At 53.2% G+C, this 22,597-nt stretch overlaps 1 protein-coding gene across 1 annotated transcript in view; it reads right to left on the reverse strand.

The window, feature by feature from the left end:
* Positions 1–17,037: 17,037 nt before the first annotated feature.
* KHDRBS3 (KH RNA binding domain containing, signal transduction associated 3) overlaps positions 17,038–22,597 on the reverse strand; it is a 163,164-nt gene continuing 157,604 nt past the window's right edge. The window contains exon 11 of the transcript XR_014291555.1: positions 17,038–17,598. The gene's annotated coding sequence lies outside the window, so the exon portion shown is untranslated. The remainder of the gene's footprint in view (positions 17,599–22,597) is intronic.

The raw sequence follows: 22,597 nt of genomic DNA on the forward strand, positions 1-22,597 counted from the left end.
AAGAAGACTCACATGAAAAGGCTTACAATCTTATGATCAAATTTCCAGAACAGTGAAAATGGGGAAGAAGAAATTTTGAAGAGAAAATCTAAGAATTTTCTAGAAATGATGAAAGACAGGTCAGGATTCAGGAAGCTCAACCTACCACAAGAAAATACCCAGGCTGAAAGTGAAGAAACTGAAAACAAAGATTCTAAAAGCTTCCAGAGACGGAAGACAGATTCCCTCTTACAGATTGAGAGCTGACTTCTGGATAGCAACAGTGAAATGCAGAGGACAATAAGATCATATCACAAATGTCCTGGGAGAAAACGTTTGTCAACCTAAAACTATATTCAGCGAAAATCTTTTAAAACGGAGCATGCAATCAAGACATTTTCCAGAAAAGTACAAACCAAGAGCATTTATGACCAATGGCCCTTCACTGACTGAAATTCTGAAGGAAGAGTTTCAGGCAAAAAAAAAAAAAAAAAAAAAAAATCCTCTGAAAGCAGAAAGTCCCTCAGAAGAGATAGTGAGCAAATAAGTGGATAAATATATAAGCAAATCTAAGCAAATTTTGTACAAAACAACAGTCCTTCAATAGCATTCACTTTTGCATTCATTCATGTATCCCACATGGATTTCCTGAGCACTTTCTGGTCTTCAGTCCTGCGTGGGATGTATCACAAGGAAGATGGGCTTCCACAGAGAAACTTATATCAGTGACTTAAGAATCCAAGGAAAGATGTTCATTGAGTTATTGTTTTTGATAATTAGAAAGTGGAAAATACTAAAAATAGAAAGGTAGCCAAGAAAGTGATGTATTCAGTATACTGAGCTCACCCACTGGCTGGTGAGCAAAGCAAAGGCTTAGAACCCACTTATGTCCACTCTTCTCTGCCACAGGACAGGGAGCAGGGCAATGGGCATGCAGAGGCCGGGCAAAGGCGAGGGGTTTTCTAGGGAAGTGTTAGACCAGTGCAGTCTACAAGAGGCAGAGGAAGCAATAAACCAATACTGGGAATTCTCTCCATTTTTCCCAGCATTTGCCCAGTGCTCAAACCAGAAATCCTACCCTGTTTTTTTTGTTTTTTGGTTTTTTCACTCCCTCCGTTTGTGCACTTGTAATTAAAAAAAAAAACAAAAACACATACATACATTAAAAAGCTGATTGAACGTTGACTTTCTCCTCTCTTATGTCCTTACATCCTGCATGTTGCAACAAACCCTGGGACTGAAACTGCAAAGTGAGTTTGGAAATTCAAACCAAAGCTAAGCAAAAGAAAGTAAGTTCCTAAATGTGCCCTGACTATTTCTGCTGATGTACCTCTTTCCTGACATTTACTGACAACCAGCATTTGATGGGTTTCTCCCTCCCCCTTGCGCCCCACCCTTCAGTCAGTCAGTCTAATGATGAAGTATTGAAACCACTGCTGACATAAGCAAGCAGGACTCCATGGCAGCCCCAACAACTCCAGAGTAAACTTCCAGCAGAGATGAGTGACTGAAGGTCTCAGAGGACAGCTTTTCAGCCACAGCCCTCAGCCTGGGTGGGGAATCAGGGCACTTTTGGAGGGACAGTCAAAATGTGTGCGACAAACAGAACGGAATGGAATAGAGGAGAACAGTGTGCGAAAGGGTGGGGCAGGGTGATGATCCCAGCTAATTCACTGCGGGATTCTTCGGGGAGGGCCTTCCATCGTCTGGTTGGGTTTTGTGCATCCTCTGTGTGAGCTCTTTGCAAGTGCACAGAATTCTAACAAACACCCTCCAAGACAGAGTTCAGAATAGAAGATGCTGAGTTCATTTGGGGCATCGCTCATCACATGAATTGTTGATCTGACCTAGACATTAAGTTCCTACAGGGCAGGACTGTGTCTAAGGGGAGACTTTGTAGTACAAATAGGAGAAAAGGAAATGCAGGTCATGCTTCTACCACTGGTTTTTCTAGGCCTTCAGAGATTCAAGCTGGCTTTTCTATCCTTCTTTTTGGTGACCACTTTATTTCTACCTGGGCAAATAAAATGTCCTGCATGCCTCTGATGAGATTGATGCCTTCAAGCAAAATTTAGCAAGGGAACTGTCTCCTGAATTCTTGACCAGCCACCGATTCCCAGAGTTGCTCTCCCCAGGTCCCCAAGAAAGCTCTGCCTGAAAGTATAGAAGCCAAGGCTACCTTTATTTTTCTTAATAAACACATTATGATTTATTCATACAGTTGAATATCCAGAAGAGACAGTGATAGTATAATAGTTGAACACATCAATACAGATGAATCTCAAATGAAAATTTGAGTGAAAGAAGCAAGTTACAGAAGAATATATCCAGTATTATTACATTTATGTAAATGTTTATAAACAGTAAAATGAAAATGTATTGTTTGAGGATATAAAAATATGTTATAAAAACTGTAAAGCAAGGAGATGATACACACACACACACACACACACACACACACACACACACAGTAATGGTGATCTCAGGGCAGGAGGGATGGACATATCAACCGGGACCATTACAGGCAGGAGTTGGTAGCCAGGAGTCTTCTAAGGCGACCACAACTGGACTTGCGCTGCCATGGGTTGAAACTTGCCTCTTGCAAGTGTGCAATAAATGGGAATTTTTCTTAATCCCCCTGTGCCTTCATCCATAAACTATGAAGATGTTGACTATTTTAGAGACTTGCTAACACATATATAGTGCTCATGTAAAGTACTACTTGAAAGGTTTAATAAATGACATCCATTTTTATTATTATTAGAGCTACCAGGCAGTACTCATCCCTCCACTGGCTTGCCTCTTCCCATAGCTCTGTTGTCACAATGTTCTTCATCCATTCACTCATCCACCCATCCATCCATCCATCCATTCACTCATCTATCCATCCATTCACTGCACAGGTATTGCTTGAGACTTCATATATACTGGCACCTAGCGGTGGTGTGCTATCAATCCAACTTTAAAAAATGCACTACATTTATAGCATTTGCCAATTTACATGGTGTAAATATTCCCACCATGGCCAATTTCAAGCTACTGAACCATTTAAAAACTTGCCGGCAAAATTACCCTGTGAGGTCATCATTATTATTACCCCCTTTTTTTTTTTTGCGGTATGCAGGCCTCTCACTGTTGTGGCCTCTCCCATTGCAGAGCACAGGCTCTGGATGCGCAGGCTCAGCAGCCATGGCACACAGGCCCAGCCGCTCCGCGGCACGTGGGATCTTCCCGGACCAGAGCACGAACCCGAGTCCCCTGCATCGGCAGGCGGACTCTCAACCACTGCGCCACCAGGGAAGCCCCTACCCCATTTTTAAATGAAGAAATGAAAAGGATAAGACTTTAGTGCCCAACTTTTGGCACTAAAGCAGCCACAGAAAGCAGGTAAACAGGCATGGCCGTGTGCCCATTGCATTTTATTTACAAACCCAGGTTGTCAACTGGTTTGCTGGCAGGCCACTGTTTGTCCACCTCCATTCTCAAAGGTGTTAAGCTGTCTGGGGGCTTTGAAAATTTTGTCTATGGGCTCAACTTGTAACAATGAATGAAGACTGTTTACCTGAAGAATTGTTTGCTCCAGAAGGAGGTTCCATGACGTGATGAATTTTATTTCTTTGCAATGACTCGATCAGAATTCCACTCTGCCCTGCTGGCCTCTGTGGTTAGAGGGCTGATCAAGCACCGCTGGACAGACGTAACCATAGACTGTTGGGACTAGAAGGGAAGTGTGCGTGGTAGAGCCCTGTGCATGCTACTGATGAGGAAGTGAGCATCCAGAGAGGTGATGGGACATCCCCAGGGTCACAGGACGAACATGGCACACACACACTTCTGTTAACAAGGTTTTCATTGGTGGGGCTCGCACCTTCTTCCAGGTGCTTCAGACACGTTTCCACCCCTCACCCACTGCCCTGCTTCTCCTGTAGACCGTTCTCAGAGGAACTCAGAGGAAGCCCCCATTCCAAGATTCTACTGATGGATGGAAATGAGAATTCCACGTGAGGGGCTGTGTGGAGAAGAACAGCCAGCTTGAAGGCCGACCGAAGTGGTTGGCATCCCAGGTCTGCCATCTCCTGGCTGTGTGGCACCCGGTAGGTCACTTAACCTCTCTGAGCCTGACTGTCTTCATCTCCTAATTGAGGATGATGGTGTCTGCCATGCATGGTTGCTCTGGTAGCTAAAGAAGGTCATGGACACAGGTCTCTCCTGCTGTGCCTGATGCCCTGGAGCCACACACCCAGGGCAGGACCTCCAGCCTGCATGATGTAAGGCAGACTCTCCCATTTTGGGTGGACCAAGAGCTGGGGCTTGACTGAAATTGTTCAGTGTGAGTCTGGGCCTTCAAGAGCTCAAAATCCATCTGAGTCAAGTGACTTAGAAGTCCCTTCCGGGCCCAGGGAACTCTGAAAGTCCAAACACCCACTGAATGTCAGCCAGGCCCCAGACTCAGGCAGGCACCACGGACGGTGAACCACGGTCTGGCGAGATCACAGCTGCTGAGGATGCTTGAGCGAGACCCCGGGATCCACTGAAAGGGGGACTCTGGGGCCGAGGAAGACATCGTGTTCTGCCTCGGACCAGCTGGGGGCTGCCCCGCAGGGCCTGCAGGGTGCGGAGAGCTCTGCAGAGTAGACTTCTGCGGCCCTGGGAACCAGCCTGCTCCCGCCTGGGGGTCAGACCCCAGCAACTCACTCGTGGCAGCAATAAACATCAACCGAGGCCTTGTTCGGTGCTAAGGAAACAGGGAGACGGTTATGTCTCCAGAGGGGCTCGAAGAAATGGGCGAAGCAGAAGTGGAAGAGCCCGTGTCACTTTAACGGAGTGACCAGGGCTCCACTCCATACGCAGGGGCAAGGGAGCCTCTGCAAGCAGGTGGCCCCCTCGCTAAACCCCAGGGTGGCTGGGCAGGGCTGGGAGCCAGTGGTTAGAGCTGGATGCCTGGCTCGAAGCCTGTCTGAACCACCTAGCAGCTGGGTAACCTTTGGCACGGGCTCTTTCCCGGTGCTTCAAGTGCCTCATCTGTACAATGGGCTAATAACAGAACCTGCCTCCAGAACTGCTGCCAGGAGAGATGAGCAGAGAGTGTCAGAGTCAGTACAGGCTCCCTGCTCCTGCAGTGAAGGTGGATTTGGCCAGTCGAGCAGGGCAGGGCCGCGGGCAGAGGGGCAGGTGGCACACCTGGACACAGGCTGAGGGCGGGTCGGCAGAGCAGAGAGACCCGCTGGTGGGACACACCTGCTGCCGTGTCCCGGGACGCGAGGCCTCTCTCTCACCAGGGCACCATGAGGGGCCACCTCTGGCCTGACCCTCGCCCACCGGTGACCAGTCTGGGAGTATCCAGAACCCCCCCTGCCCCCCACCCCCGGTCACTTGGAGTCCGGATTCTGCCCTTTCCTCTCCGCGGATGCCTCCCGGGTGCCAGACGCCCCATGGGGAGTTCACAGCCAGTGAGTCACTGAACCAGCGAGAGCGTCTGCACCCTGGAAACTGCCCCCAGCTCAGCACACAGGCCACGGCCATCCTTCATCATCACGGTCTGCTCGTCCTGCCCTTGGAGACCCTGCCCTGGAAGCTTCTGAAAAGAGCTGGCCTCTGGACTCCTGGATCGATTCCACAGCCTGACCTGTTCTTTCTAAACAGAAAAATGCTGCATGACACCCAGTCCCCCCTTCTTAAAGGCATGGGGCTTTCCGAAAGGTGTGCAGATGGCGATGAATTGCGACCCAGGCCCAGCCTAACCGAGCCCGTGCAGCTTCATAACCCGGGGCCAGAGCAGCGGCCGTGGGGAGAGAGGGGCCATGTCCACCCAGCCTGCATCGAGCACAGGCCGGGCCTAGGTGAGCGGCACGCAGGCAGGGCAGGGCTGGTGGCCCCGGCCTGTCCCCGGCTCCCACCCATCGCTGCATCACTAGCCGGGGAGGCAGGATCACGGGGTATCAGGGGTCCGGGACCTGGGCGCAGATCTGGGCTCCGCCTCTTGCCAGCTCTGGGTCCTCAGCTTCTTCACTCGTGAAAAGAGTGTGAGAAGGATTGTACTTAACTCCTAGACTCCTCAGGATTAACTAAGTCCCAGAGAGCTCCCAGCTCAGTGCCCGGCTTCCAGTCAGGGCTGAACAAGTTTCACCCGAGAAAGAAAACCAAATGTAGCGCCACGGAGGCCAGGAGACCTGCGGGGAGAAACGCCACCTTGCTGCATCCCGTCGTCTCTGCCCAGGAGTCAGGGGAGGCACTAAATGCCCGAGTGTGAGCCTGCGCGTTTGTTCTCGGCCACCCCGGGTGACGTGACTGCCCGAGGGTACACAGCGGGGTCACTCCCGCACCACAGTGGAGATGAACCTGACAGAACAGTCTGAGGGCATCTCATGGGGGATTTAGGGTTGAAAACCGACAGTGATAAGAGAACCGTAGCTACCATAGATGATATTACTGCCAACAAAACAATAATTATTATGGCCATAGTCCCACCATGTTATTTTACTAAATCCACCCAACAACCGCGGGAACCCTTAGGTGTGCCCCAAAGGCTAATGGAGTAAATCCAGCGGAGGGTCCATCGTATTCCCATCGTGCTCATGGGCAGAGACCCAGGTGACCTGTCCGGGGTCTGCGAGGCAGGATTCAGAGGCAGGTGTGTGCGGGACCCATGCCCAAGTTCATGCACAACGTCCAGCTGAGCCACTGCAGAGGGGTGCCCGAGCCTGGCCTTGCCCAATTCTGCTTGGGGGCTGCTGGGGCCAACCTCTGGGGACGCGCCCAGGACTGCATGTGACCCCAAAGCCTCTGACCTCATTTCCTCCTGAGAACAGGCTGCTGGGATTCCCTCTGCTGTCTCGGGGGAGCGGCAGCTCATCTCTAGGAAAACTTGTCGGGAATTTTCCCTCTCGGGCAAATCCTCACATTTCTTCCCTCTTCTGACGTCCTCAGCTCTTTTAAAAACTTCCAGGAGCCAACTCTGACTCGAAGGTTGGGAAGGTGCATGCATTGGAGATGCAGTGAATTGTTGAGCCAGGTTTTGAGCCCTTTCCTTTTTGCAAGTAATCATCAAATTAGAGTTGGAGGAGCCCTGGACAATCCTGCAGTCCAGGCTTATTTTACAGGTGAGGAAACTGAGGCCCAGGGACGTGACTATTATGACACTGCTAGCTGGTAACAGAGCCAGAACTCTTGACTCAATTCAGAGCTTTTTTCCCCAGGCCATGTCGGGAATCAGTCTCTCTCTGTGTCTCTGTCTCTGTCTCTCACACACACACACACACAAGGATAGCCCACTTGATACTGTGATAGAGACTGACAGCTGTCAGCCCAGCATCCACATTCCCCATCCAGCGGTTCTCTAAATACTGACCCTGGTGCAGCATCAGCATCACCTGGGAATTCAATTCTAGAGAGATGCAAATCCTCCAGCCGCCCCCTAGGCCAACTGAATCCAAAACCCAGGAGGGGGCGCCCAGCAATCTGTTTTAACAAGCCCTCAGGGTGATTCTGCTGCAGCTAAAGGTCGAGAGCCAAGGCTGACACTGTTACTTTCTGTGCCCTGTGCCTATCCCTCGGCCCAGGTAAGGTCCCAGCTGCGGCTGCGGTGGGCGTCTTCTGGCCACGTCTCCCAGTTTGTCCAGCTCAGGCTGTGTGCAGGAGCGAGGGCGTTCACATCCCTGGAGCGCCCTGTCCTGACTGTGGTGCCCCAGTCACAGGGCAGCCTCCCCCCAGCATCCTGGCCCTTTTCCGTCCCCATCTCACCTCCCCTCTGCCTGCCCTTCTCTCCCAGGATCACCTCCAGGACACCAGCACCCAAGTCCGCCTTGGGATCTGCTCTGGGGAGTCGCAAACTAAGACAGACAGGACCACAAGTGGCCCAGGGAGGGGATGCAAGATGGGATTCTAGCATCGCCTCTCACCCATCAGACCGCAAGGAGCCCACGTCCCTGACATCACAAGTGATGGGAACGAGGTGCAGGGACAAGGGAAAGCGTGGGCGTTCTCTCTCTACTGCTGCGAAACAGGTCACCCCAAAGGTCGGGGCCTGCAAATTACAGCCCTTGGGCCAAGCCCAGCCCTACACCTGTTCTTGCCGACAGCATTTCCTGGGTGAACAGCCGTGCCTGGTGGCTACGGCTGCTTTCTCTCTACGAGGGCCAAGTTGAGTAGCTGGGACAGAAATCCTACGGCCTGGAGAATCCAAAGTATTTCCTGCCTGGCCCTTTGCAGAAAAGGTTTGCTGGCCTCTGGCTTAAAAGAGCTCCCCTTATCTTCCTCTTTAATCTGCAGTTCGGGGATGGCTCTGTCTGTGGTCCGTGCAGAACCAGGTGGAAGACTCAAGGGCAAAGGAGGTCCAGTAACAGCGCACGACCACAGGGTCCCTGGGCCCACTGTGCGCCACGCCGCCCAGAGGCAGCCGCTCAGCTTGTGTGCCGGCTTGACAACCGCACGTCCCCACACTGTCCTCTGAACCACGGGCAAGCACAGGGCTCTGAGCCCAGCCGCTGGAACCAAGGTCGGAAGGAGGGCCGGTTCCTTCTGCTGTCCTCCCAGTGACCCCCTCGGAAACTGGCTTTCTGTCCCTGCAGCTCCAGCGTGTGCTGGACTCAGTGGCCTGGTTCCCAGAGGGGGGCGTTCCCACCAGGGAACACAGTAAAGTTTCCCCTGAATCTAGAACTGCACCCGCTGCCCGGCCACTTCGTCCCCATGCAGCTGCGTCAGCAGACAAAGAACAGGGTTACTATACGGATGGGGACAGTCAACTCTGAGCACAAGAAGCTGGGGTTGGCACTTGGTGACGGGGAAGGGATAGAGATGCCTGGAATTCAGGGGACTCACTGGGGCTCCCCTGGATGTTCCCTCACTTGGGGAGAGCAGGGACCATGCAGACACAGCTGGGGGAGGTGTAAGGACTCAGCGCCTTCGGAAGGAAGCTGTGGACCACCCCACTCTGCCTGCTCACAGCGAGAGAGCAAGCGCAGGGCACCTTCAACCAGGGGGGCGGAGTCGGAGCACAAGTGCCCACCAAACGGCCTCCAGAGGGACAATTCTGCGATGTGTCCTCCTGGGGATCCCAGAGGGACTGGGCCCTAGCAGCCCGCAGGGCAGTGACACAGCCCTTCTGCTCTCTCACACACAAACCATCTGCAGCCAAGCCTGCGTCTGAAGCTCTCTTCTGGGAAGACCCGAACTAAGACATCAGTGACAGAGTGTCCTAGGGGCTGCATGCTCTGGCCAATGGACTTTAATTTGCAGTTGCAAGTAGGGGGACTCCAGTAATGCTTTTTAAAGGGGGCTGTCTCCCCCGACACACGTCCTTTGCCTTCCCCATCCCCCCTTCTTCCTTCTTCCTGCCTGGACAACAGGCACAATGGCTGGAGCCGCCATGCCCTTCTTGTGACCAAGAAGCCACCTTGAGATTGGAGGCCACCCACAAAAGATTGTAGAACAGAAAAACAGAAGGAGCTGGGGTCCCTGTTAGCACAGTGGAGCTGCCGCACCCCGCAGTGTGTATTCTAGAGCGGTGGTCACACGTGGGGCTGCTAGAACCCAGCTGCCAGGGGTGGGAATCCCAGCTCAGGCACTTAGCAGCTGTGTAAACTTGGACAAGTTCCTTAACCTCTCTGGGCCTCAGTTCCCTCACGTACAGGGGGGTGCTGAGGGTATACACTCAGCCGGGCTTGTGGTTAGTGCTCTAACTATTATCCCATTTCCAGGCCAGTGAGCTTCAGGATCCTCACTATGTGAGGAGAAAAGGCTAATTTGTCTAAATTCTTTGTTCAGGTTGCTGCTACTTATAACTCTCCACAGGGCACCCCATGGTAGCATCTTCTAGAAAGCTGGGAGGCCTCTATCTGAGGAAACTCCAGAGAAAGAAGACCCTGTGATCATCAAGCCTTAGGGTCATTGGGCCTCATATAGGAAGGGGCCTCCGAGGTTGTCTGTTCCTATAGCCTGGGTTTGCCAGGACTCAGTCGGGGGCATCCTGGGTGAGCTCCAGGGTACAGCCTTAACCAGTGCAGCTCCAATTTCATGAGTTGTTCTTACAGGTAAGATTTTGTTTGGGGAAAAAATTGCTGGCTGCGTGCAACTAGCCATGAAATGCAGAAATCCTTTCCCTGGCCAGAAGCAGCATCCAGCGCCTGCCTGAACTCCTGGGTGGTCAGGGAGCTGATGTAAAACCCCCATCTCGCCCGTCCAAGATCAGAGCCAGTGGAGAACTCAGAAGTCAGTTGAGTGGAGATCAAAATGGCCCCTTCTATTACCATGGGGACTGGGGCAAACCCCGGGGCCTGTGCCTCGGTTCCATGGCTCCACGCCCCAGCAGACCCAGGGCACGCAGAGCGCGGGCTGAGGTTGCTGGTCCCCTGCTTATCGTGCAATCAGAAATGTAGATAATCGTGTAGCGTTATTTGGTAGCAGATGAAAATAATCTAAAACACTGGGAAAATAATCTAACACCACTTGTTGGCAAGTCAGAAGCAGAGAAAATAGGCACACTGCTTGATATTTAATGCAAAAGTTTTTCTAAGGTATCTACAGCTTGACCTAAATTATTCAGTATAATAGATGTGTAGGAAAAAGTATCTAGGGAGGTGAATATTCTGTGATACAGTCGCACCATTTGGTTTAAGATGGAGAAGTTAAGCAAGGGAAGGAACAGCGCGCCCGGATCAAGCCTGCACAGCCTTAGGAGCGACTGATAGCGCATGTGTGGTCATCATGAAAATAGTCTGTGGTTTCCCATTATGAACTCGGAATCCCTTTCAATCCAGAGAATCCAGGCGGAGAGGCCTACACAGCGCCCATGCTCCTGGGATCTTCTTGGGCTTGGAGCTTCCCCTACAGCTGCTCTGCAGGCAGCACCGCGGCGACCACGGGGGCCCGAGGTGGCTCTGGACTCAGCTGCCCGGTGGACTTGCCCTTGGCATCCCTCTTTGGAAGATTTTGGATCCTGCCCCCTTCATCATCATCTTTGGAAATCATGAATTTCCTGCCCACAAAGGGAAGCAGATCCAATCCCCTCTGCCTGGACCGTTGTGTTATGATTCGCTTTGGGTGTTGACGTTGATGACCCCTCGACAGCCGCCGGCGGCTTCCCCAGGGGCCCGGCCTTGGGCGAGGGAATGAGCACAGCATAGCATTTTGTTTGGGGAGATTGTGCTGCATTTTGCTGAGCAGAAATACCACGTGAGGCTAGACCGGAGAGCTAAAGGGGCTCTGGTTTTTAGAAACCCTGTGTGATCTTCCCGCCTACGTGAGGGTGGGCGCATCCGCCCCGCACCCCGCACAGTGCAGGGGCTCAGCCCGCCCCCGGCCTCACCCTATCACCCCAACTGCTGGCTTCTGAGAGTCCCTCCACCGCACCCCGAGGTGGCGACAGAGAATCGCCGTCTTAGCGATGGAAGAACCGAGGCTCAGAGAGCTTCCACATGGCGCAGCTGATGGGGAAGGACAGGAACGGGGAAGCCTGGCCCTGGCTCTGGAGAAGCAGCCAGGGGTTAAGGGTGATAGGACATCGGGGGTTAACACGACACCCACGGGGCCGGGCGCCTCTGTTTGGAACCGCGGTGGTCTGCTACTGGGAGAAGTGGGTGACGAGTCACTCGGTGGGCAGCCTCTTGCTCCCGGCTGGTTAGACCGGTCGAGGCTGGGCCCAGCCGGCGGCCAGGGGGCCGGGGTCCTGGGAGTGATGGCTCTGGAACCAGCGGGGAAGCTGGGCCGAAGCCCCCTCGGGGCCGCAAGGGTCAAGGGAAGGCTGTGACCCACACCTGAGGACTGCAGAGGCTGCACCCGGCGCGCCCAGTGCGTGCCCAGCAGCTGGGGGACCACTCGCTGGTGGGCGGAAGGGGCCCTTGCACCTGGCGGGCATTTCACAGGCGCCTGCTATCGTGGTGAGTGTCGTGGGGAGGGTGAGTTCTTGTCCTGCCCTCAGGAGGTGACTGTCATGGAAATGAAGGCTGAGGCTCTTCACCTGGGGAGGGGGGCGGAGAGTGGCGTCCACGGTCCCCCTGGGAAGTGCCTTTGCGCATGCGCGCGCGTCAGGGTTCTTCCCGTCCTAGTGCACAGCTGACACCTGCCGAGAGCTTACCACGTGCCAGGCCTCCTCCTGACGATCCCCGGGAGGGGGGCACGACTCTCCCCATTTTGTGGGGGAGGACACAGAGGTGTCAAGTGACCCCCCCCGGGGGTGGGGGGAGCCCAGAGCAGTTCCCCCGCCTCACTATCCCGCGAGGGTGGGGGGGAGCGGGGAGGGTGGGAAAGGACCACAGGCCTGTGGAGGAAGCGACGTCATGTGACTTCTGAAATCAGCGCCAAGCCTGTGGCCCCCTCGCTGGGGGACTCTCTCTCTTGGACCGCTTGCTCTGCGGGAGGCTGGCCGCCGTGTCGTGAGGACCCTTGGGCGGCCTGTGGAGGGGCCCGTGGGACAAGGGCCAGAGCCTCCCGCCAGCAGCCCCGTGAGTGAGTCGGTGAGTGGATTCTCCAGCCTCCAGGGACCGCAGTCCTTGCTGACGGTTCGCACCCTCGTGAGACTCTGAGCCAGAAACAGTCCCTGATTCTCGACCCTCAGGGAACGTGTGACATTGTAAATGTTTGTTCTGTTAAGCTGCTAAGTCCTGGGGTGGTCGGTTGCACGGCAGTTGATAACAAGTGCACCCAGGTATGGGCTGCAGGGAGTGTGCTGTGCCTCCAGAGGATGCCCTGTGCTGGGTCACCTCCATGAGCCAAAATGAGGGACAGTTTGGAGGAAGAGCATTTGGGGTGAGGGCAAAGACAGCGAGCCATCAGGAACAGGCGGCCCGGGGAGGTGGGCGCGGACGTGGGCACCGGGAGGCCAGAGCCAGGCGGCCCGGGGAGGTGGGCGCGGACGTGGGCACCGGGAGGCCAGAGCCAGGCGGCCCGGGGAGGTGGGCGCGGACGTGGGCACCGGGGGAGAGGCCAGAGCCAGGCGGCCCGGGGAGGTGGGCGCGGACGTGGGCACCGGGGGAGAGGCCAGAGCCAGGCGGCCCGGGGAGGTGGGCGTGGACGTGGGCACCGGGAGAGAGGCCTCAGCCAGGCGGCCCGGGAAGGTGCTGTCTAAGGCGGGAAGGTGGGCGCGGACGTGGGCACCGGGAGAGAGGCCTCAGCCAGGCGGCCCGGGAAGGTGCTGTCTAAGGCGGGAAGGTGGGCGCGGACGTGGGCACCGGGAGAGAGGCCACAGCCAGGCGGCCCAGGGAGGTGGGCGCGGACGTGGGCACCGGGAGAGAGGCCTCAGCCAGGCGGCCCAGGGAGGTGGGCGCGGACGTGGGCACCGGGAGAGAGGCCTCAGCCAGGTGGCCCGGGAAGGTGCTGTCTAAGGTGGGAAGGTGGGCGCGGACGTGGGCACCGGGAAGAGGCCAGAGCCAGGCAGCCTGGGGAGGTGCTGTCTAAGGGCAGGAAGGTGGGCGCGGATGTGGGCACCAGGAGAGAGGCCACAGCCAGGCTGCCCCGGGAGGGACTCTGGAAATCACCATGGAGCCGGAACACGGACGAGAAGCTCTTAGCTTCTGCACAGAAGCATCCATTTGTCGGAGCTTCCCATAATGCAATGCAAAAGCACCAGGCCTGGGCCACTTAGCAAGATTTAAGTCGCACTGAAGGCAGGGCCGTCGGACTAGCAGAAAGCAGAGCTCCTTCGGCGTTGTGGTCGTGATTTTCACAACTCCACCAAGGCACCCCTTTAAAAAGCTAGCTCTAAGGGTTGAAGACAGTTAAATACACACTGAAAAAGCCATCAGCTGTTATTTTTAAAACCATGGGAAGTCGCTCAGATCCTTTAAAAATCAAACACTAGAATGGCTATCTCAGCCTGCCTTGCTTGAAAGCTGCTGTTGACAGACAGGCCAAGGAGGAACCCCCGCTGAGACGGACCAAAACCAGCTTAGCTGGAGAAAAGTAAAGTGGAATTTCAAATCGAAAGACTTTTGTCCAGTTGTTCAGGGCTAACCGCACCCTCTCACAACCTCCTCCCCAGCCCATTAGGGGTCGGGCCCGGGGCTGAGCTGGGGACACTGTCACCTGGGATGAAGTGGGGCCTGCAGGGCCCTGAAGCCAGCGCAGGACCCACGAGGAGGCCAGTGACTCTAACGCAGTGTGACAACCAGGCAGGGGTCTCTGGGGCAGAGCTTCTGGCACCAAGTCTTAAAGGAGGCACACGGGTTGGCAGAATCTCAGCGCTTCCAGATCTGTGTGATGCGAACAGGTCCCAGATCTCCCTCCCCGGGGGCCACGCAGTGAGGCCTCGGGGCTCTGAGCTGTGTGTATCTCATCATTTCCTTTTCCCTGCCACGTCCTGAAACGGCAGGGAGCACGGAGCAAGCAGAGAGGTGACCAGGCCGACAGGACGCGTGTGCTGAGGTGAAACGCAATGAATGGGTACCGACGGTCCGGGCGAAGGGCCTCGAGCAGCCCTGCATGAGGGGGACGCACGGGGGCACACGGTGCGCAGGGTCAGGGCGGCTGAGTGGGGACCCAGGCCCTGCCCCCAGCTGGCATACAGAATGAGCCACCTGAGGATGGTTGTCACAGGGGGAATTTCAGGCTGGAGGGGTCGGTAGGGGCCAAAAGGCGGAGGGCCTGGGCGACAATCGGAGAAGCCGCGGGCGCCTCAAGGGTGCTGGCCGCGCCTCTGAAGGGCGATGTCACACAGCCCCGGCAGCAGGCGCCCCGGTGCGTGTACGTGCCGAGCCGTCCCCACCTCCCCGCCCGGCCCCATCCCCGCCATCTGCGCTGCTGTTGGCCAGGCCCGCTCCTGTGCTCCTGTCGGGGCGTCTCCCCAGCACCCTCACTCTCTCCCACGCTCTCAAATTTCTCATCTCGAGGCCACAGCCCTCTCCAGCGATACTTTAAAGCAAACTCCTTGGAAGAGTTGACTACACAGGCGGACCTCGCTTTGCTACGCTTCGCAGATACCGCGCTTCTTACAGATTGAAGGTTTGTGGTAACCCTGCGTTGTCAGGTGATGGTTAGCATTTTTCAGCAATAGTCTTTTTTAATTAAAGTATGTATCTTGTTTTTTGGACAGGATGCTGTTGCCCACTTGACATGTTTCCACTGCACCGTAGTCCTATACGCACCGGGAGGCCCAAACCGTTGTGACTGTACCACTGCAGTGTTTGCTGCCTTTACTGCGTGGTCTGGAAGCGAACCCCCGCACCCCTGAGGTCTGCCTGCTCCATTCTCTCCTGAATCTGCCCAGGCCTCACTCTGAAGCAAAGCACGGCCAGCACGGCCTCTACGCGGCTACCGTGTCCGGTCTTCCTCATGTCACCTGCCCCCTGCAGCAGAGGGTCACAGCCCTCCTCCGGGAAACCCTCTCTACACATGCCGTCGAGGGCAGGACTGTTGGTTCTCTTCTTACCTCCCGGCAGCTCCTTCCTGGGCTCTGGTTCTTCGCCATCTCCCTGACTTGTACGTGTTGTATGTTCCCTGGGCCTGTTCTCTGATGTCCACACTCAGGCTATACCTTTACAAGACATCTACATTCTAACGGCTCTCAAATTCCCATCTCCAGCCGAGATCTCCCCTCAAACTTCAGATCTGTATCTTCAACAGTCCCTTCTACAATCTTCCCGTCTCAGAAAGAAGTTTCTCTTTTCCCAATGGCTCTAGATCAAAATCTTTGCATCATCCAACCCCTTCTTTTCTGTACCTCACATCCAACCTGTAGACTAAGTGTTATCGACTCTGCTTTCTAAGTGTGTCTCAAGTCTGGCCAGTCCTCAGGACTTGCAGGGCCGCCACCCCGGGCCCTGCCAGTATTCCCTCTGACCTTCCCCGCAGGGGCTTCTAACAGGTCCCCCTACCTTGCCCCGCTACCGCCTCTTCTCCACATGGTTGCCCAAGTGATTCTGTCGAGATGTGCGTCGGATGGATAGCGTTCCTCTTCGGTTCAGTGTGCCCGACAGCTCCCTCTGAAGTAAAGCTCAGAGACGGCCCTCCACACCCGGGCCCCGCCCCTGCGCTGACTTCCTTCCTGCATCCTTGGGGCTCCTCCAGCCCTCGTGCTCCCACCTCAGGATCCTGGCACCTGTTAGCGTCTTGACGTAGCTCATTTCTTTGCTTTTCTAGGTCCCGGCTGAAACATCACCTTATTATTCTCTTATGGCCCAAAGCCAAGTCTAAGCCCTCTTCCCGTGGCTGTGCTGTCGCCCCCGGCTCTGTCACTGCCTGGCGTCCTCTGGTTCGCGGGTGATGGTCTGGCTCCCCCCACTGGGATGTACGCTCGAGGCAGGAGCCCCTCTGCTCTGTCCTGTGCTCTCACACGCAGGGCGGCGCCCAGCATGTAGGAGGCTCTCAGTAAATGTGTGCTCAGTGAGTTTAGGTGATACAGGCGGCACAGCACGAGGCCAAGACTAAGGCAGCAAGTGAGGCTGGGAGAAGGGGGCACAGACAGGAGGTGAGTCGGACAGTTCGAATCCCTGGGATTTCACTTGCAGCTTTATGATTGGGTCCCCAGCTCAGGAGGGGCAAAGGCTGCAGGCAGAAAGGGAGCTCAAATTCTTCCCCACTTAGGACAATCTGGCTCCCGTCCTAAAGTTCCTGCTTGTTTAGGATTAGTTCCACACAGGGGGGGCTGCTGACCGTGCTCTGTGAGCACCCACACCCGCTCACTGCGGCACTGCCGCGGCCCTCTGGGACGCGGGCCTTCATTCCTTGCACTTCTGAGATGGAGAAACACGTATCTGACAAACGCGAAAGTGCCCACTGCAGGAGGAGAAGACCATGTCTTTAGGGTGCATCACGGGAGGATAAGGAAAAGCAAACCTATCAGAAGTTGTTCTGTGCTTTTAACACAATGCTCCCGCCACGGTACCCTGTAAAAAGTGAACGCCTCGAGGGAATGTGTCTTTGAGGTAAGAAAGTGACAATTTAACGATGCACAAGACTGTTTCCGAAATTCCAAGGCTAGGAAGCGTGTTGTGTGAGCTTCTAGCAGAAGGAATAAAACGCATCCTCCGGGGGCGCGTACTGAATTAAAATCACAAAGCACCAGCGAGTGATGAAAAGAGAAGGAACTGAATAACACTGTCCGAGGGGATGATGACCTTTATGTTCCACAACAAATTACAGAGGCATGAAAATCGGGTTTCTATTCTGACAGTGCCCCTGCTTCCCGCAGAGGCCTTTATAATTAACCTTTTATGTGGCGGCGTACTTTTGGCATAACATGTTCATATTTATTGGTCCATAATTGAGTTGGATAAATCATTTTCAAAGCTGGAATTTGTGCTGAGGCTTGACTTCTTGTGAGCTGTGAGTTGCAGCCATATATGGTTCTCAAGTGTGCAGAATTTAGAGCTGGGCTGAAATAACAAGCCTTTGTTTTTCTAGTTTATATTAAAGTAGAAGAGATTGAAATAGGCAGCCTTTGTTAAGCAATATACAAATCATTTGTTTTCTGTTATGAGGAGACAAAGAGATTGACTTTCTTTCCCTTTTTCAAACACTTTGCAAATTAAAAAGCATAGCATTTTATAAAACATTTCATGAAACACAAAGTTGTACAAAAAAGAAAAAAAAAGAGAGATGATTTTCAAGTTCTCAAGTGAATTCATTTACTGACTAGGCACATTGGTGAGTTGATTATTCTTAAGCAGTCCATAATTGGAAGGAAAGTTCCTGAAAGAGAGGAAAGTGATATATATTTGTATACTTCAAGTAACAAATTATTTACACTCTGGTGGGAATGGCAGGATTTAGGCAGAGGAAGCAGGCAAACTGAAATTTGATAGAAATGAGAATACTTATGGAAAACAATGCAAAAGAGAATGGTAGAGATTAAGGACATACAATATTTGTGTTCAGTTAGGCAGATGAGTGATTAAACAGTATATGGTGATGATCAGACTCCTCCCCGTCACGACACGTACGGGTAGGAGGCTTTCAGGATGGCCACGCCTCTTTTCACACGGAACTTCCCGTACTAAAATGTGCAATGACTTCCTATGGATACACACTGGTACTGTCCTTGCCTTCCTGCCACCTGAGAAGAGACTCAGCTTTCAGGTATATTTAAACAAAATTTTATTTACTAACTAACACCAAACAATATATTCTGACGTGCTAATGACAACAAAACGGTTGTTTCAAAACCCAAGCGGCAACCAGAAGGAAACAAAACGCAAAACAGAACCTAATCACAAGAGAAGACGTGGCCTTCGCCACGCTTGCTCCTCACTGCTCTGGTCCCAGATGCGCGGGGGAGGGGGAGGGGGACCGTCCTTGAGGAGGCTCCCTGTGATGTGACCCAGCCCCCCACCTCCCGCCTCCCCCCCACCCCCCTCCGGCACCTGCCCCTTAGCTCCCAGCAACTGCTTACTCATCCCCAGACACACGAGGCCCCTCCTTTCCTCCCTCCGACCTGCACCAGCCTGGCAACTCTGACATCTCCTCCTCCCGTGTCTGCTTCACGATTTCGACTTCACTGTAAAGCCCGCTTCAGGTTTCTCCTCCTCTGTGAAGCCTTGTGCTCCTCGCCCTTCCCCGGCCAGAGCTCGTGACCTGTGTCTCTGTGCCCTCTGCCTTCACCTTGCCTGTCATGACCACTCGTGGAGCCAGGGACAGTGAGCCTCGGGCCCCGCACACGGCACCGGTGTGCCAGGACGAACCAGACACAGACAGTTATTGTAAAGGCTAATACTTAAAAAAAGGAAACAGCGAATACAGTGCATCTATTCATTAGGGCGCTGTTAAATTCATCAGTGCCTATTTCTTGAATGGTTTGACCACTGCGTGCTCTTCAATGACACATGACGGACTTGCTCCTGACCCCCGAGGACTCCCCGGGGCTGCAGGACAACCCACACGTCAATCAGCAGATCAGAATTAGGGGTTCGCCACTTGGGTGTCACTGGCCAGTACTCTCAGAGTCAAGAGAGACAAGGGTTCTTTGGGCAGAAGGAGAGAGAGAAGATCTTGAGGAACTGGCAGGCTCTGGATACCCAGAGGAGAGGAGAAGGTGGGCAAAGATACAGCGGACGGAAGGGCCAGCTGGGGCCTGGCTTCCTCAGAGAGACCGTGGGTCCCTTAAGAGCAGAGGCCCTCCTTCCCCGGGTGCGTCCACAGTGCTGAGCACAGGGCCTGCCGCTGCAGGTCGGCCTTAGAATCCATCGGCTCGCGAAAGGAGGCTCCAGGAGTGAGAGGAGACCAGCAGGAGCCCGCGCAAGGCTGGTCCTTCACCACCACCCCTGTAGGACACAGCCGAGCACCCAGAGCTGTCCTCACTCACTTGCTCACACGGGGACCCAGCCCACCACGTGCCCACCTCCGTGGGAAGGAAAGACCACTGTGAACCCACTCTGCGCGGGTGAGTTTTCTGTGTGGCCGCCCCCCGCAGGTGCTAACAGTTGTATGCAGTGATGGGGAGTATAGCACTGAGGGTTCAAGTTTCCTTCAGAAAAGCATATTAAGATACACCATTACCTCTACAGGGAGCAATACAGTAGTAACTCTAAGAAAGTGTAATGACTCAATAGATCTACCTTAGAATCTTATTCTACAGACGTATGTGAACGTGCACAAGAACAGAGATGAAGGGCTGCGCTTTCTAGCACTGTCTTTAATGAATGCAAAGTACTGGAAGCAAAACTACTTGTCAACAGTTGTTTAAATTATGGTGCATTCATATAAAGATTATTCAGCCAATAAAAAGAAAAACACACCTTTAGAATTTAAAACGATAGAAAACGAACTCAAAGATATACTCTAAAGTGAAACGAGGCAGGTATAAAAAACAGTGTACTGTTCTGTATGTTAAAAACAGTAACCATCAGTCTGTGCAGAAGCAAAGCACATGTTTTTCTATCTCTGAAAAAAAAAAAAAAAAAAAAAAAACAACCAAGACCAACAGCTGCCTCTGGGCATTTGAGGGCAGGGGTGGGAATTAAGACCAACTTTTCATTGTACCCTTTTCCCAAAGTTTTGGATTTTGTACCGAGCACATGCTATCACCTACTAAATTAAGGGCATGTTTTTGTTTTCCAACTTCTCCTTTTCCACTAAAAAAGCCAATGGTTACAGAAGTCAATTACCTCATTTCCACTGATAAACCAAACTAACAGTGAGAAGGGCTCAGTGTCAGTATTTTAAGAATTACAGCGTCATCGTTTGCTCATTAATTCATTCAGTCATTCGCCCCTCAATGAGCACTGTCAGTCCCCGCTTTGCGCCAGGCACCTCGCTGGGATCTGGACGGAAAGTCAAATGAGACGTGGTTCCGTCTTTAAAGAACCTGAAGTGATGCCACTGGTGAGAAAGACAAACGCGTCAACAAGTGAGCAGAGACCCGGCTTCAGGAGGGCACCTCTAGCCCTGCGCCCGTCACGGTGGCGTCTGAGAGCCTGGTAGGCGCTAGTAAGTGCGGCAGGGAGCAGACGTGGGGAGGTGAGGAAAGGCGTGGATCTTGCCGTGGTGGTCGGGTGAGCTCTTACATACGTGCATACGCGAACGGCAACATTTAACAACCTGGTAAATTCTCTTCCAGTGGAAGAATGACTCTAACTTGACCCGATGAGGCCGGTGAAGTCCTAATCCACTGTCCCGTACCAGGAGACACAACGCCACCTTGTTCATTTCACTCACCACATACATGACGGCTGTGCTAAGCCACGGTACCTGCACTGAAGATGCTCACATTCAGGGTCGGGGGGAGGGATGGAGAGGAGAGGAAACGGTCAATTGCAGGACCCCACTCTGCAGGTGAGGGCCCTCCGGCAGGGATTCTGCACCCAGGGAGATGTGGAGACACTGGGCCAAGGAAGACTTCCTGAGCGAGGTGATGCTTCAAGTCTCACTCCAAAGTTGGACAGACCAGTACTGACCAGCTATATCGAGAGCTGGGGAGAAGAGTAGGAAAATGTGATTTCAGGCAGACAATGGCGCAGATACCAAAGCACCACGAAGGGTGCTCGAGAGCAAGGCTGGAGCACAGCAAGGCTGAGGGCGGTACGGCGGGTTGGGGGAGCGGCTGGAGGGGCAGGCCGGACTGGGAAGGACTCACGCTAAGACAAGAGAAACAGGTACAGCAGTCGGTACTGATCCCTGAAAGATAGCCAGATTCCTGGAATAAGAATCCCATTCAGAATCAACTTCAACTGGAAAGGATTTTCCATTAGATAGGGGGAGGATGGAATTCAGATTTTAAAATGTTCCACAACCTTCCTCAAAGATGGAAACAGAATCAAGCATAAAGTAGATTTTGTTATCTTTTTGTTTTGTTTTGTTTTGCGGTACGCGGGCCTCTCACTGTTGTGGCCTCTCCCGTTGTGGAGCACAGGCTCTGGACGCGCAGGCCTAGCGGCCATGGCTCACGGGCCCAGCCACTCCGCGGCATGTGGGATCTTCCCGGACCGGGGCATGAACCCGTGTCCCCTGCATCGGCAGGCGGACTCTCAACCACTGTGCCACCAGGGAAGCCCAGATTTTGTTATCTGAAACATAATGATGAATTTTTTCTTTTCTATTCCTACAACACAAATCAATATAAATAGTACATCACTATAAATAGTAGATATGGTTTGCATATAAAATAACCAACTTTATTATTTATACTTATCACTTATAACCTGTAAAGCGGCTTAACATGGTTAATTAGATTTTTTTTTTTTTTTTTTTTTTTGGCGGTACGCGGGCCTCTCACTGTTGTGGCCTCTCCCGTTGTGCAGCACAGGCTTCGGACGCACAGGCCCAGCGGCCATGGCTCACGGGCCCAGCCACTCCACGGCATGCGGGATCTTCCCGGACTGGGGCACGAACCCGTGTCCCCTGCATCGGCAGGCGGACTCTCAACCACTGCGCCACCAGGGAAGCCCGGTTAATTAGATTTTTGACTACATTTTAATTTTTTTCTTCAAATCATCTGTTTTAAATTCTGGGACCTGTCTCTCTGTACACAGTGACTAGAGTCACTGTCTAATTTTGAGTTAGACTATTCCTATTTACATGAGTGATTTTTTTCTTCCTTTTTTGGGTCTCTGTGAGCTATTCCTAACCATCCCTAACACTGCCCATTAGGAATCATACTGTTCACACTGACAATGTCATTCTTTCACATTCACTGTCTTGCTCAGCGCTTTCGGCTGCCAAATCCTGTGCTAAGAGCTGGAACAAAAGGACAGAAAGGTTAGGCCCCCGTTTTTTAAGGCTCTCACCACCTGGCTATCAGATCAATAACCAGTGCAAACAGAGGTCTGTACAAAGTTCCTGCTGGAACGCAGGCTGAAAAAGGCACCATCTCTGCCTAGGGGGATGCAGCAGGGCCAGCTCAATGGTGAAGAGGGTATTTATTACATTTCAGCGTGGGCTCACTGTATTTAAGCTTCTTAGCAGGACCTGCAAGATCCTTCATTCTGTGCCCCTTGCCCATACAGACAGCATCACCTACAGCTTTCTCTAATTACCTAAATAATCAAAATTTCCCAGATAACTGTGTTTTCTTATAATTCAAATATCTGCATAAAGCAACAAGCAAGAGCACGCACGTAGGTGTGTGCCAGGCATGCTTCTAATCCTCACAGCTATACTGAGGTAGATTCCACTATTGTGTCCATTGTATGGATGGGGAAACTGCAGTTGAGACTGAAGTTCAGTAAGGTTAAGTAACAAAGCTGGTAAATGACAG

The sequence above is a fragment of the Mesoplodon mirus genome (assembly GCF_964341445.2).
Source record: "Mesoplodon mirus genome assembly, chromosome: 16".
Taxonomy (NCBI): domain Eukaryota; kingdom Metazoa; phylum Chordata; class Mammalia; order Artiodactyla; family Ziphiidae; genus Mesoplodon; species Mesoplodon mirus.